Source organism: Pan troglodytes, chromosome 15 (genome assembly GCF_028858775.2).
Source record: "Pan troglodytes isolate AG18354 chromosome 15, NHGRI_mPanTro3-v2.0_pri, whole genome shotgun sequence".
Classification (NCBI taxonomy): domain Eukaryota; kingdom Metazoa; phylum Chordata; class Mammalia; order Primates; family Hominidae; genus Pan; species Pan troglodytes.
This window is the reverse complement of record NC_072413.2, coordinates 49,663,111-49,678,083: the sequence shown is the minus strand read 5'-3', so window position 1 is coordinate 49,678,083 and position 14,973 is coordinate 49,663,111. Positions and strand designations below refer to the sequence as shown.

Genomic DNA, 14,973 nt, shown 5'->3' with positions numbered 1-14,973 from the left:
ACTGTGGTTTTGATTTGCTTTCTCCAGTATCAATGACAAGCTTTTTTTCATATGATTGTTTGCTGCGTCCATGTCTTCTTTTCAAGTGTCTGTTCATGTCATTTGCCCACATTTTAATGGATTTTTTTTCTAGTAAATTTAAGTTCCTTATAGATGCTGCATATTAGACATTTGTCAGTACATAGTTTGCAAATATTTTCTTCCATTCTGTAGGTTGTCTGTTCACTCTGTTGACAGTTTCCTTTGCTGTTTACTTTAATTAGATCCCATTTGTCCATTTTTGCCTTTGTTGCAATTGCTTTTGGTGTCTTCATCAGTAAATGTTTGCCATTTTTATGTCCAGAACGGTATTGCCTAGGTTGTCTTCCAGGGTTTTTACAGTTTGGGGCTTTACATTTAAGCTTTTAATCCATTTTGAGTTAATTTTTGTATATGGTATAAGGAGGCAGTCCAATTTCAATCTTGTGTATATGGCTAGCCAATTATCCCAGCACCATTCAATGCATAGGGAATTCTTTCCCCATTGCTTGTTTTGTCAGGTTTGTCACAAATCAGACAGCTGCAGGTGTGTGGCCTTATTTCTGGGCTCTCTATTCTGTTCCACTGCTCTATGTGTCTGTTTTTGTACCAGTATCATGCTGTTTTGGTCACTGTTGCTCTAATAATTTGAAGTTGGGTACCATGTTGCCTCCAGCTTTGTTCTTTTTGCTTAGGATTGCCTTGGCTATTCAAGCTCTTTTTTTTGGTCCCATGTGAATTTTTAAATAGGTTTTTTCTAGTTCTGTAAAGAATGTCAATAGTAAATTCCATTCTTTATGGACAGAATACCTTATGTGTGGTACTCCATTATAGTATCAAAAAACAATCTAAGACAAGGATCAATAGGTTGAATTAAAGAACACATCTTTACTAGAAATGAAAAAGTCTTTAAACAAAGTATGAGTATTTTCAAGATATAGTTCTCATCCAAAGACATTTAACAAAGAACTAAAAAACTGCATAGAACTGTTTCTCTATTTCAAAATATACAAACTACAATCTATATACTAGAGCCCTACCCCTATCAATAATAACCAGGGAAAAGCTCAAAGGCTCCCTAACCCTGACAAAGCCTGCTGAAGATATGCACGGCCTCCAACATTCCCATTTCCAAAGTCCCACTGCACATCCTACCAGGCATATTAAAATGTACCCACATCAATATTGAATATTTGTAATATGCAAAACTGAATTACAAGTAATAGTTATCTTTCATAAATTTTTTATTCTCTTTGAACCCACTCCAATAAGGTTTTCATCTCCACTTCTCCAGTGACACAGCTCTTGTCATCATCACCAATGACTCCCCAGGTTGCTAAATCCAATGAGCAACTCTCAGTCTTCACCCTGCTTGACTTCTCAGCAACATGTGAGCTAACTGATCCACTCTTCTGCTGGAGATATTTTCTTTGACTACAGGGACATTTTTCTAATTTTCTTCCTATCCTCTGCTTGCTCCTTTTTAATTTTCTTTTACTGATTCCTCCTTATCAACACAACCTCTAAAAGATGAAGCATCCAGGTTTAGCCCAAGACCATCATCACAATTAGAAAAACAACTCATAGTTCATTCTTCCATTGTGTAAATCAATAGAGTTCACAATATCTTCTAATGATAACATTGTTACTCAAGGAATGGAGACACTTAATTGGGTTCACTATGTTGGAAAAATGTGCATAATTACTTTGGCTTAAAACACTTTCTTGGATTATGTGTGTGATTTCTTCTTCTCTCTACAAACTGTAAATACTGATATGCCCCAAGGCTTGGTCCATAAGCCTGTTTCTCTGACTACACATATTCCCCAAGTGATCTCACCCAAATTCTGTTGGCAACTTCCAAATTTGTATCTCCAACTTAGACCTCTTCCCTAAATTCCAGATTCCTACAGCAACCAGTGATTCTATTAAAATGCAAATCAAATCCTCTCACTCCTCTGCACAAAACCTGGCTCCCCATTCCACTCACAGTCAAGTCCTGAATACGGTCCACACAAGCCAAACATGTGCTCTCCAAACATCTCTAACCTTATCTACTACTCCTTCTCTCCCTGCTCTCAGTGCTCCACCACTGTGGCCTTCTCCCTGTTCCTGGAACACATCAGGCATGCTTCCGTCTGATGCCTTCACTAGTCCCTCTGCTCCAACACTTTCCCCCCAGCTAGCTCTGTGTGGCTCTCTTCCTCCTTCAAGCCCTCTTCTCAGTGAGGCCTACCTTGACTATACTCCACCAAATCGCAAAGTCCCTGCCTCCCTCCCCCAGCACTCCTACTGTCCCTTAGCCTGCTCTACTTTTTCTTTTTCCCATCAGGCTTATTACCTTCCAAAATACTACAACACTTATTTTCTTACGCTGATTGCCTCCTAATAGAATATAAGGTCCACGGAGGCAGAGGTTTTTTTTTTTTTTTTCCTTTATTTTATTCACTGACATCTCTCAGACCTAGACCAGTGCCTGGCATATCCTAGGCATACATTATATTGAATGCATGAATTTAAACATTTAATAATTTTAATTTCATAGTTGTCTTTTAATATTTGAGATTTTTACCAGATCTTGCACATTCTGTTGCTACTAGAAAAGCCCCTTTTCTATGGGCTTGAAGGATAGAAAAATCTCAGCCTGACTTCACTAATCAGTATAAATCCAGTGGCCCCAGGAAGGCTGGGAACATCCTATGTGACCATCCTTGATTTTGGACCCTAAAACGAAAGCTCAACTTCACACTCATCTGGAAACATCTAATATCTTTTCAAACACATGTATTTTGTTCCCCCAACTAGACATGAAACACATTGACAGAAATTGCACAAAGTATTCAGCACAGTCCTGAATACTTCAGAAAGACATAAAACCTGGCTTTTGATGGACTTAGTGAACATTTTTAAAGTGCTAAGTTTACTAAGCTCAAGATTTTACACGCACAATCAAAACGGGGAACTGGGTTATCTGGACTAGGTCCCCCGCCCTTTAACAAACAGATCAGAATGATACAGCACGATTCTTCTAGAGGATCCTGTACCTTTTTTAGCTGAGCTTGTAATTAGGCTAGTTAGATGAAAATGTATCTTTCTAAGGCGCTTAACTGTGTCTTTCTTAAGTTTCTTTGAATGAATGGTTTAAAATCTCAAACTCTGGCCCTCATAACAGAAAATCACAAATGGTTCTGACCCACATTATATAAACTGTGCCAATGGTTAGGGGGTGGGAATAAAAACTGCTTTATATCAATAATAGTGGCTTTCTTCAGAAGTACTCACATGAAGCCATACAGGGAACATGAGCAAAAGACATGGGCCAGTCAGTGGTACTCTTTAAAAGAACTTCGCACAACATCAGTCACCGTAAGGAGAATTTTAAAAATCTGCAGGCTGGCTTTTTTGACATATGGAAAGAAACAATTATCTAGCAGACAGAAGCTGAAGGACTGAGACGGCTGGAAATTAGAAGAGAATTAGGAAAAATAACTCGATCAATTAGTAATCAGTGCGACAGGCCAGCTGCTCCTACTGCAGCAACACAGACTTGCCAGTATCTGTAACTGAGAAATACTAAGTTTTGTTGCCTGCTTAATGCCATCAAAAAACAAAGTTAAATCTCATGAAATGCTTATAAATGAAGGCTTGGGAACCTCCAATAAAACTATAAGTCCTTTTATACATCACTTCTTTTTGTCTTAAGCAGCAATAGCTAACATCACGTAAGACGTTTATTATACATCAAAGACCATGCCATTTGTTTTACACGTACCATTTCACTTAAAAATAAGAACAATCCTGTGGGATAGCTATTATAATTATCTCCCACTTTACTGATGAGGAAAAAGAGGCGTAGAGAGTTAAGTAACTTCCCTAAGGTTACACATGGGAGAATACTGGAGTCTGGATTTGGGCCCCAGGGAACTGATCTCGAAGACCTCATTCCTATCATTATATTTTACTATCCCTCTTCTATGCTGTCTTCAATACGGATTACTCTATTCTGTAGTAATTTCATGAGCAACTTGTCAGAGCTGTGGCCCTATGGTCAGCATATTTTTTATTTGTTAACATTACATATGCTAAATTTTTGCTGTGATAAGCAGTATCTTATTCAGGTAGGATATATAAATACCACATATTTATAAAATTCTCTAATTTTCACTTCTCTTCACCTTTTTAATGAGCTTAAGCTGAAGCTCTGAGTCTTTTCTTAAATAATAAAACTGTCCTTTATTCTTTAGGGAAACATAAAAGAAAATGTATACATGAATAGTTTTCCTTTGCAAGCACTTTGTTTTATCTGTTAGATCTCTCAGTGAAATCATAATCTTATGTTTTACAATAAGTACTTCCTGGAGACTGCCACAGATTTTAGCGTCAGAATTTCACTGCTGCTCTCAGTAGACAAAGACTGGATGTTTCCAGGGATCTTAAAGAAACGATAACTGGATGGGGGTGGAAGGAAGACACAAAAAGGGAGAAAAGAGGGACAGGCATAAAGGCAGGAGGAGTCCAAAAACTGAATTTTTGAAACATTTTCTTAAGGATGAATTATTCCGAAAATATTGACAAAGCAGTCCTTTGAAATTAGGGTCCATCCTAGATCATTTATGGATCAATAAGAGTGAATCAAGAGGGACCTCAAGAGATCTCCTACTTGATACTTACAACCCAAAGTCTCATTAGGAAGCCCTAGAAGTGAGAGAGAGAGAGAAAAGGGAAAAGGCAAGCCCCAACAGAGCTCTGTATGGAGGGCAAAGGTACAGCAGGCTGAATGAAGAAAAATTCTGCCTCACTGGGCTACAGATCCATTTCCTCTGGGCAGATCTGAGTCTATCTGAACAGAGCCATAGAATACCTTTGCATGAATCAGAAAAGGGCACCCATCCTCCAGGCAGTGAGCCCCTCAATGGACTCACTGCTTGGACTACATAGTAGGGAGCTGGTTTTCAGACCCACCTTGCATGGCAAAACCTGCACAGCTACAGTTGGTAGCCCTGATCTTGCCTTCTCTCTCTCCAACAAGCATGTGGCACTAGAGGAGACAAGATTGAGAGTCAGAGCAGCTTCTACTACTGGCGCTGTCATCAGCTGTGAGACTTTGTATGAATCATTCAACCTCTTGAGGCCGCAGTGCCTCCATCTCTGAAAAATGATGGGGCTGGCTAGATGTCACCTAAGGCCTCCTTCCTCTTACCAATTCTCAATTGAAATCTGGTGATATCTAGTTGGTATATTCCAAACTATATCCTTAGGATACAGTGGCTGAGTGGAACCTTTAAAGTTTTCTTAAGATTGCTTTTTTTCCTCTCACATCTTACCTCTAACGTTACTTTTTCTCTTTTAATCTTAAGACCATACTCTGCTTTCAACCCCAAAGTGCTCAACATTTTTTAGAGCCATCAAAAGGTCACCTACCATGTACTGTCCTCAAACTACCCAAATATCCACCAACAAAATGGATAAAGAAACTGGGCATATTCATTCACAGAAATAACAGAAAAAAGACCTATTGCGACCTACATCAATTTGGATATATCATATGACATTATGCTGAGCTAAAGATGACCAAAAAACCTGTATTTTATTGCATTTAAATGCAGTCCAAAAACAGTTTAAAACTAACCATGACAATAAAAGTCAGCATAATGGTTATCCTGGGGGCAAAGATGATGACTGTAAAGAGAGGCTGGTAATGTTCTGCTTCTTGATTTGGATGCTAGTTGCCCAAATGTGATCATTTTGTGCTGTACACTCCTGATCTGTGCATTTGTCTGGTTGTGTATAATTCAGTAACAAGTTCAAAGAAATAAAGCTACAGGGACCAAAAAAAAAAGTCATCTACTGAAACTGTACACACAAGTGCTACTACCTGTGGGGAGAAAATTAATTACATTTTATTTAACCCAATCAGAGAGAAAAATCATCTGAAAAGCTAAGTGAGAAACTTCATTATATTTCCTAAAATATGCATCAAGAAATTGCTTAATTTTTTTAAATGATTTCCTCCCTCACATGAAACTGTGGCTATAAACTAATTCAAAATATTGTTTTTCCCTCTGTCTTCATATATCAGTAAAACATTATTGCTCAAAGTTGTATAAAACATGTACAAAGATAATGTTGTTGGAAAACATCTGAAAACACCCCCAAGAGGATCCATTTGGAATACTGAGAGTCTAAATAGATATTTTTGGTCAGAATTATCCCAATTATCAGCACATTAATGCAATGACCTGGATAATGACCAAATCTCTACCTAGTTTCTTGATGTATCAATTTAACTCTGCTAAGTTAAGACCATACAGCTGGGGAAAGACATTCAAGAAAATGCCATGCTAGCCGGCGCGGTGGCTCAAGCCTGTGATCTCAGCACTTTGGGAGGCCGAGGCGGGCAGAGCACAAGGTCAGGAGTCTGAGACCAGCCTGGCCAACATGGTGAAACCCCATCTCTACTAAAAATACAAAAATTAGATGGGCGTGGTGGCAGGCACCTATAATCCCAGCTACTCGGGAGGCTGAGGCAGGAGAATCATTTGGACCCGGGAGGTGGAGGTTGCAGTGAGCTGAGATCAGGCCATTGCACTCCAGCCTGGGCGACAGGGCGAGACTCTGCCTCAAAAAAAAAAAAAAAAGAAAAGAAAATGCTATGCTACAGACCACTCCAAGGAAGCTCCAGGAAAACACTGCCTTCTCCTTGGGACTGTATTTGGTTCATTTGTGAATTTGTTTCAGCACATTTTTCTCTTCTTGACTTGAAGCAATACAATCAGCTGAGAGATCAATGATTTCTTTCCCCTTCTCAGTGTTCTGTAATTCATCTTTGATCAATATGGTATATATACTGCATGACTGCTCTGTTCCATTTGATATATACAAAAAGTGATCATACACAAACTTGCATCAGAAGTAATTACATCACTAAATCGCATAAAGTAATGAGAAGCACAGATTGCTTGTTTCTACCTAAAACTTCATAATAACTTCAGCCATTACTGCTGTAGAGCCCCCTCTGGTCCCACAGCATGGGAAGTAGACATTAGTAGTTTCCTCAAATGTTGGGGGACTAATTAAATATTTGTAGAATCATTAGCACTTAAACAAAAAATGTTTCCAGTCTTTGAAATGGGAAGTGGCTTTTGGAGTGTACGGGATACAGTTATAAGCATCCAGTCCCTGCACATTATTTAACACCAAACTAGTGATTCAACACAAAGACAGGCAAAATTTCCAGGATAACCATCAATTAGCAGTCCTATTTCAAGTTGTATACAGACCTTATAGGGCACCTTAATTCTAATCATTCTGATCCTTTTTTCTCAGCTAAAAATACCTTATTCTTTAATCTACACTTCTAAACAGTAAGTTCTCTCTACTTCAGCCTTGTTTTAAATACTTATCCTTCTAACTTTTTCCTTGCAATTCTATGTCCAGTATTCCACTTCCTCGTTCCTCTCAAATTATCCCTTTAACTTGTTTCTACTTATTTTTAAAGGCCCCCAAAGCCTCTTCCTCAGGATAATGTGCAATTCAGAAAGCCCTCTCAACTACCCTCTGTATAAAAGTTTAACCAGAGACCAACGATAACATTTTTTCTGTTTGGGTTTTGGGGAACATACATTATAACTGAAATTTCACTACTCATAAAACTCCTTCACTAAATCTTTCCCATTCCCCTCTCCTAACTCTCCATTGTTTTATACACAATCACGACATAAACACACTCCCAAAATGTGTAATGATATAATCATACAAAGACTTTCTAAAAATACATAATTTTAATGTGTGCAACAAACAGCCTTTATAACTCTAGTACTGGGAGTACACGTTTAAAAATATACTGACTTTTTAATAAACTGTGTTTGTTTTTCCTCGTTGGGGGTGGGGAGGAGGTAGGGGATCATCAAACAAGGACCAATTGCTATACCTGAATCCACAAACTGTGTTACAGTAGGATTCTATTGAGGATTGTAAACACACTTAAAACTTTTTTTTTTTTTTTTTTACTTTAAAAGAAGAAAGTTGAAATTGCAAAAATGAGAGCCAAAATTTCTATGCTTTACCCATAAGGATACACAAACCGAATACCTCCTGTTTTCCCACTTCATCTACCAAACTAGGGCATTTATGAGGTTTGTATTAATGAACAGAAAAATGCAAAAATGTACAAATGCAAAAAACTTTCTATCCTTTAGAAGACTTAATATTAAAATGATTTTAGGGAAAGCCCAAGAAATTTCATTCTCAACTCAGAAAACTACCTAAGGGATAATTTGTGAATGCCATCTGGGATCCAGGCAGTCCCATCCACAAAAGGGAAAACTTGTTGAGATCATCCAAATCTAAAATTCACATACATTTTTACATCTGGACTGAATTAATCTTTTCTTGGTACTGGCTTTCATGTAATAAAATAATTGTTTGCAGGTTTTATTTTTCTTAAAAAAAAAAAAAACCCCACAACTTTAGAAATCAAAATGTGCAACATCCAAATCGAAAACTACAAAGAATTCCTTTATCAAAAAAGTTAGTTGTGAGACAGGACTCATTTACACTCAACTCTGAACCTGACAGCTCAGTCAAAAACAATTATGTTTGAAACTTTCATTCCAAGCATCTGCCACAAAAGGCTACGCAGTCTATTACATCATAAGTTCAGAAAGCCAAAAGCTTTATAAGTATAGTTAAATGTGGAAACAAAATCCAAAAACTACAAAAAGACCCCCCCCCCCCCCAATTCAGCTAACCTAGTTCAGTAACAATTTTTTTAAAGAATTTGTAACTAAAAACCGCTACCTAGCACACTGGCATTTTGCTTTCAAAAGCAGCGTCTTCATCCAGGCCCATGCTGTTTTCAGGCGTTTTCCTGTACAGCCAGGAGCATCTTAAATCTCTAAGTTCAAATTATGTACTTAAAACTAGCAGCTTACCCTTGTTGCCCCCAAAAAGGAGATACTGGAAATAGGAAAGATTTCCTGCCCCTTAAAATGTCTTGAGTACTGCAAGAACTGCTGATTACTGTAGCCCATCAGTGTCAGATCTCAGAGATTCTTGCAAGCAACTCAAAGGGGGGAAAATTAGTTCATATTACAGTCAGTCTGCTTTCTGGAGAAGATGTCCTGCAGATAATTTGATATGAGATATCCCCTGGGGGACCCTTTTCATCTAATAATCCTACTAAATGTCCATTTTAATATGAAATATGAATCCAAAATGTTTACAAACATACTGGGAAAAGTATTCAAATGCCAGCTGTCTCATATTGTGAAGTATTTTCATTTTTAACATAAAACGTTTATTTCTCAAAGCCACACCTGAGAAAATGATTAGGTGCTGTGGTGCTGTTAAGTTTTATACTACAAAGGACATCAGCAAAGGCATCTGTTTTCCTGCCTCTCTTCTGGTCTTCGCCCCTCCCCCACTCTCCATCCTGTAGGTCCTGGTTGTTAAAATTTCTACAATAGTCTCATAATGCTCTAAATTCTAAAAAAAAAACTTCTCACCCTTTAACACTGCTGAACCTAAATTCATGCACTGCTCTAAGAAGGAAACCCAAAAGTCACAAGCCTTTTTAATGACAGATGTATTACGGAAAATTTTCCCCACAAAGTTTTGATGCTGTGAAATATCAACTCCCTGAAATCACAGAAAGGAAATGACTTACATTCTTGGAAAATGAAGCCACTAGCAGCTTTCTCCAACAGCATTTTGTAAACCCCAAACTACACCCTGTGGCAAGAGGGAGTATTTCGTGCAAAAACTAAATTTAAATAGATGCTTATAAAACCAATAAATAAACATTGCCCGGTCCCAGAGAAGAACAGAAGGGAATCATACTCGGAAAATCCAGCAAGAGATACTTTTTCTCCACATTCAGAAATGCTGGAGAGCACAGGCTGGAAGTCAGAAGCAACCTGAGAACGCTTGCTGAAGTTTTCCTTCCCTGCTGTGAGCAATGCACAGCTCCTGAGGGAAATACTGGCAAAACAGATTTTGCTTAAAAAAATTAAAATGAAAAGGTGTTAAGGGGGAAAACGAGCTAATATTTCTTTGGACACTAGCTACACAACTACACGGCCTGAAAATCTGCCAGCTTTCAACTTTAAAATATGCTTATTTTGACATTTTCCCATCTATTCGTGCCTTTAAGAAAACGCCCGCACCATTAGGTTATGCTGTCCCAGGACTCGCGGTGTTGTTTTAATCTCTGTAGACTTTACACTTACACGGGTGGACCGCAGCTGTCCATACCTGACAGTGCCTGGCCCTCCCGGAGCCGAATCCGGTGCTCCTGTTCGCCTGGGGCTCCGTCAGCGCGCCGCAAGCTCCTCCAGAAACCCAAATTCTGCAGGCCGCACCCCCAACTCGTATCTCACCCAGGCCCCCGTCTGGCGCCGATCTGCCCCAGCTCAACCTCCGGCTCCGCAGACTAGGCACTTTCCGGGACGCGGAGCAGACCCTGCGCTCGGGTCCCTTCCCGCAGCCGGGCTGTCCGGCCTCTGCGCGCGCACAACAGGCGGCACGGCGCAGCGCCCGGGAGCGCGGGACTCGAGTGCTAGTCCCGGCGCCCAGCCACAGCGACACAGACCTGGGTGCCGGGGCCCGCCAGGGAGCCCTGTGATCCGGGGACCTCCGCGATGCAGAGAACCAGGCACCGCGCACGGAGCCCAGGCGCGCAGTCTGCAGCCAGGACCAGCCTCCCGCCCCCGCCGCTGAAGCCGCCCCGAGCTCCACGCCTCCCCCGCTGCCGGGCTCAGCTGCCCTAGGGCCTCGTCCGCCCGTCCCAGAGTGGGCGAGCTCCGACTCACGGAGAAGCGACCTTACCGCCGGCGCCCGACACCCAGAGCTAAGGGAGCGAGAAGAAGGCGAAGAAAGAGGCGGAGAGCGGCGCACTGCCTTCGCTGGGACTCGCGACTTCCAGAAACCCTCCCGAAACCCAGTCCCGCCGCCGCCCCGCCGGCAGGGGGCACAGCGGGCGTCCGGGGCGCGGCGGCTGAGCGATGGGGCGAGCGGAAAGGGCCCAGACGCCTGGTTCTTGTTCATACCTCGGAGAAAGTCTTGAGCACCAGGCGTTGGGCTCTCTGGTCAGCCCTCTGAGTCTTCCTACCGGCGCCGAGCCTGCCCCACTCCTCTCAGCCCCTTGGCCCCGCCAGCCAGAGGAGCGCTCCGCGTCCGCCCCGCCCCCCACCCACGCCTCCCGACCCGACCCGCCCCCCGAATCCCCGCCCCCTGAGACCCCGCCCCCGACCCGCCCCAACTGGCCGCGGCGGCAGCCGAGCCGCGGGAGCTGCGCGCTGAGCTCGCGGCAGTACGGGGAGCGCCCGCCCGCCCCGCCCTGGACCCAACCAAGAGTCCCGCGGAGGGGTGCGGCCACTTGGGGGCAGGAGAAAGCGGAGTACGCCACCCCTCTAGGGACCCAGGAAGCGAGGCGAGCCTCAGGTGGACGCGGTGGTGTGGACCACGGCGATCAGGGCCTTTCCCCCTGCTGTGGAGACGGAGGTGCCAGGGGACGCCGGCGGCTCCCCACCTTCTGGCCGAGTGGCCTTCTCCGCCTCCGGCTGGACTCCCTCGGGGCGCTCCCTCCAGAGCCTAGTCGGGCTGGCCGGGGGCGGCTGTTTGGCCTGAGTGTCGTCTTACTAAAGCGGAACGCCGGAGGGGAGGCCACTCCGAGAGGAGGCGGTCCCCGGCGGAGGAGGCTTCGTGAATCCTGCAGCCCCCTGCCCGCCCGCCACTCGAGACGCCGCGCCTCGTGGGTTTCACGCTGGATGGAGGGGGCGCCGCCGAGGATGCCCAGCCTCCCCCGCTAACTCTACCTCTCCAGTTCGTCAGGTAGACACAGCCTCTGTCTGCTGTGGTTTTAGTGCCCGTGGCCCCTCAGAAATTATTTTTGTCCCCTCCCGATAGTGGCTTTGGGGGATGGAGGGCGAGAGATGCAAAGGGCCAGTGGAAGATTTTTTATAGCACAAGGAATCAAGCCAGGAGATGGAGGTTTCATTGCCACCTCGGGGTCTGGGGAGGGGGCGAGCCACACCTCTCCGGTCAGTCTGCGCCCACCAGGACCTGCTGCTGGGAACCGCACACGAAAGGAGAGACACCCAGCACCTGGCCCCTGGACCCGCAGGGCGTCAACCTCCTGGGCTTCTGCCTTTCTAGGTTTCCTCTGACTTTGCTGACCCAATGACCCCTGGCCACGGGTGGCAAAAACGCCCTCACTGAGCCCTTCGCTAAAGGAGTGCCGGGGTTTATGTGTCTGGCTTTTAAAATGGGATGAGGAGACAAGGAAACAGGACCTGAGAAAGGACACTATCCAAAATCTGATGCTCTCAGAAGTCAACTTTTAAAACTGCCCTGCTCTTTTCATCCAAAGATGAATATATGAAGCCAGCTGTTACTGGTTGAAAGTGTGCCTCTTGTTTGCATGGCAAAGGAATTCAGTTTTGTGTTTATTTACAGCTGAAGCTCTCTTGAAATAATTGTCTCAGTCACAGCTTTTACATTTTGGGGAACCATGCCATTAGAACTGAATATTAGGAACTGTGATCTTTTGTCTTTTCACAATTGACAATACATTCAGAACTTATTTCTGATAAAGCTGGTCAGTTTCTAAGGATACTGTACTTATGATTTAAAGTCATAACTCCATGATGCAAAAGAGAACAAGAAATATGTTTCAATGACTGCCTTTTAAATTAGCGGTACTCCAGCACTTTGGGAGGCCGAGGTGACAGGATCGTTTGAGGCCGGGAGTTCAAGACAGCCTGGGCATCATAGCCAGACCTTGTTTCTACTAAAAATAAAAAATAAATAAATTTTCCGGGCATGGTGGCCCATGCCTGTAGCCCCAGCTACTCAGGAGGCTGAGGTGGGAGGATGGCTTGGGCCTAGGAGGTTGAGGCCACAGTGAATTATGATTACACCACGGGACTCCAGCCTGGGTGACAGAGTGAGACCCTGTCTGAAAAAGAAAAAAAAAATGTAGCTGTACTTAATGTACTAAAATTAAAAATTGGACAACAATAGTTGAGGACAGTGTAGGCATTTAAAGGTAGAGGATTGCACTTTTTTTCTCATTTTTGTCTTTTATATGCATCAGAATGAGTGCATATTGAATACTACTTGGTAAGGTCTTAAATTAATTTGGTACCTACTGAGATAATCCGGCATTTCATGTGTAAAGATAAATTAGATAAATGAATAATATATCACTATCTTGGAAAACAGTTCCTAAATCTGATTTATTTTCAGGTTTCATGAATCAAAATCTAACAGATAAACAACAACATATTGGTAGGCTGTGAAACATTGCTGCAAATATAATTAGGTAAAACAAAAAGCAAAATATTTTGAACAGTTTAAAAAAAAAAAAGTGTGTTTAAGAGTGGGCTTATTGTCCAGAATTATATTGTAGGAAAATTCACTATGTGAATATTTTCTGAATCATAGTGATAATATTAACAGTATAAATACCACATTAAACAGAGACTCTTAGTTAAAATATTTTGCAAACTAAGTATTTTAAACTCTTAAAATCAGTTATATGAACTCCTGTAACATCATCAAATTCTGAAAGGACTGATTGGGGAAGTAATACATAATCTAGTAAAGATGGAAGGGGAGCTGAGAAAGGATGTGTTGTTCTAGATATTTCTTATCACAGAAAACGTTTTTCTGTGCTTATTACAATAAAGAACGCAACTGTGTGGGTAATAATTCAAAGTTACATTTTATGTTTCTTCTTAATGTTGGGATGTTTTATTTTCACTAATATGATGAGATGTTTTTCTAAATATGGGACATTGCCCACCAGGGAAACATTATTTTAAACACATCCTAAGCAATTACTTTTTCCATGGCATTTAAATATTAACACAACTCTACATTTTTGCTTTTGTTTTTCTTAGGAACAGGTTATTCATTCTATGAATTTATTGGGTTCTCCCATGCACCAGGCAAAGGGTTAGATTCAGAGATTCAAAAATAAAAATACTCCTTAATCTTATAGCAGATTAGGGGAACAGACACGTGAGTTAACAGTTACAACATAGTTAGTTCGTGCTATGGTAGAGATACGCAGGAAGAATAGTGAGAAGGCCTAGGGAGGGAGAGCATCAAACATCCCCTGTGAACTGAGAAGGGAAGGATAAACAGAAGTTTGCCTGAGAACAAGTTGGTTGAGACAGTGCTCTCAAACTTGCAAGCACGTTGGAATTACCTAGAAACTTTCAAAAACTATTGATGCCTGTGTCTCAGGCATATAATTTAATTGGTCTGTGGTATGGCTTGGGCTTTGGAATGTTTTAAATATCCCCAGGTTATTTTAAGTGTAGGCATATGGCAGAGGACACAGAGTGAACAAGCACACAGAGCCATGCTTTTAAAGCATGATGGCCATAGCCTTATTTTGAGAGGTGTAAACTTTGGTAGGTGGTATTTGTACATTTTGGTGTAAAGAACACAGTAATATAGAAAATGAGATAAGAACTGCTGTAATTCACATTCCTTTACAGGTATTTTCTAGACACCAGGATAGTATGTTGACAATTAAGATTAGCATATTAGAAGAAAAAAAATATTTTTATCTTTTGTATAATTCAGGCTTATTGGCTGGGCGCGGTGGCTCATGCCTGTAATCCCAGCACTTTGGGAGGCGGAGGTGGGCAAATCACCTGAGGTCAGGAGTTCGAGACCAGCCTGACCAACATGGAGAAACCCCATCTCTACTAAAAATACAAAGTTAGCCAGGCATGGTGGCACATGCCTGTAATCCCAGCTACTCAGGAGGCTGAGGCAGGAAAATCGCTTGAACCTGGGAGGCGGAGGTTGCAGTGAACTAAGATCGCGCCATTGCACTCCAGCCTAGGCAACAAGAGCAAAACTCCATCTCAATAAATAAATTAATTAATTAATAATAGTAATAATTAAGGGCTATCCAGCATTCAGAGTATGTTTTAA

General features: G+C 42.1%; 1 protein-coding gene across 5 annotated transcripts in view; it reads right to left on the bottom strand.

Moving 5' to 3' along the window:
* FRMD6 (FERM domain containing 6) overlaps positions 1-11,225 on the bottom strand; it is a 78,914-nt gene extending 67,689 nt beyond the window's left edge. The window contains exon 1 of one of the 5 annotated variants that reach the window (XM_001157785.7): positions 11,067-11,225. The gene's annotated coding sequence lies outside the window, so the exon portion shown is untranslated. Of the gene's footprint in view, positions 1-10,272; positions 10,509-10,845 lie in introns of those variants that run through there. The other 4 variants (XM_001157833.6, XM_063793392.1, XM_063793393.1 and 1 more) reach the window with 4 other exon arrangements.
* Between the last annotated feature and the right edge of the window lie 3,748 nt (positions 11,226-14,973).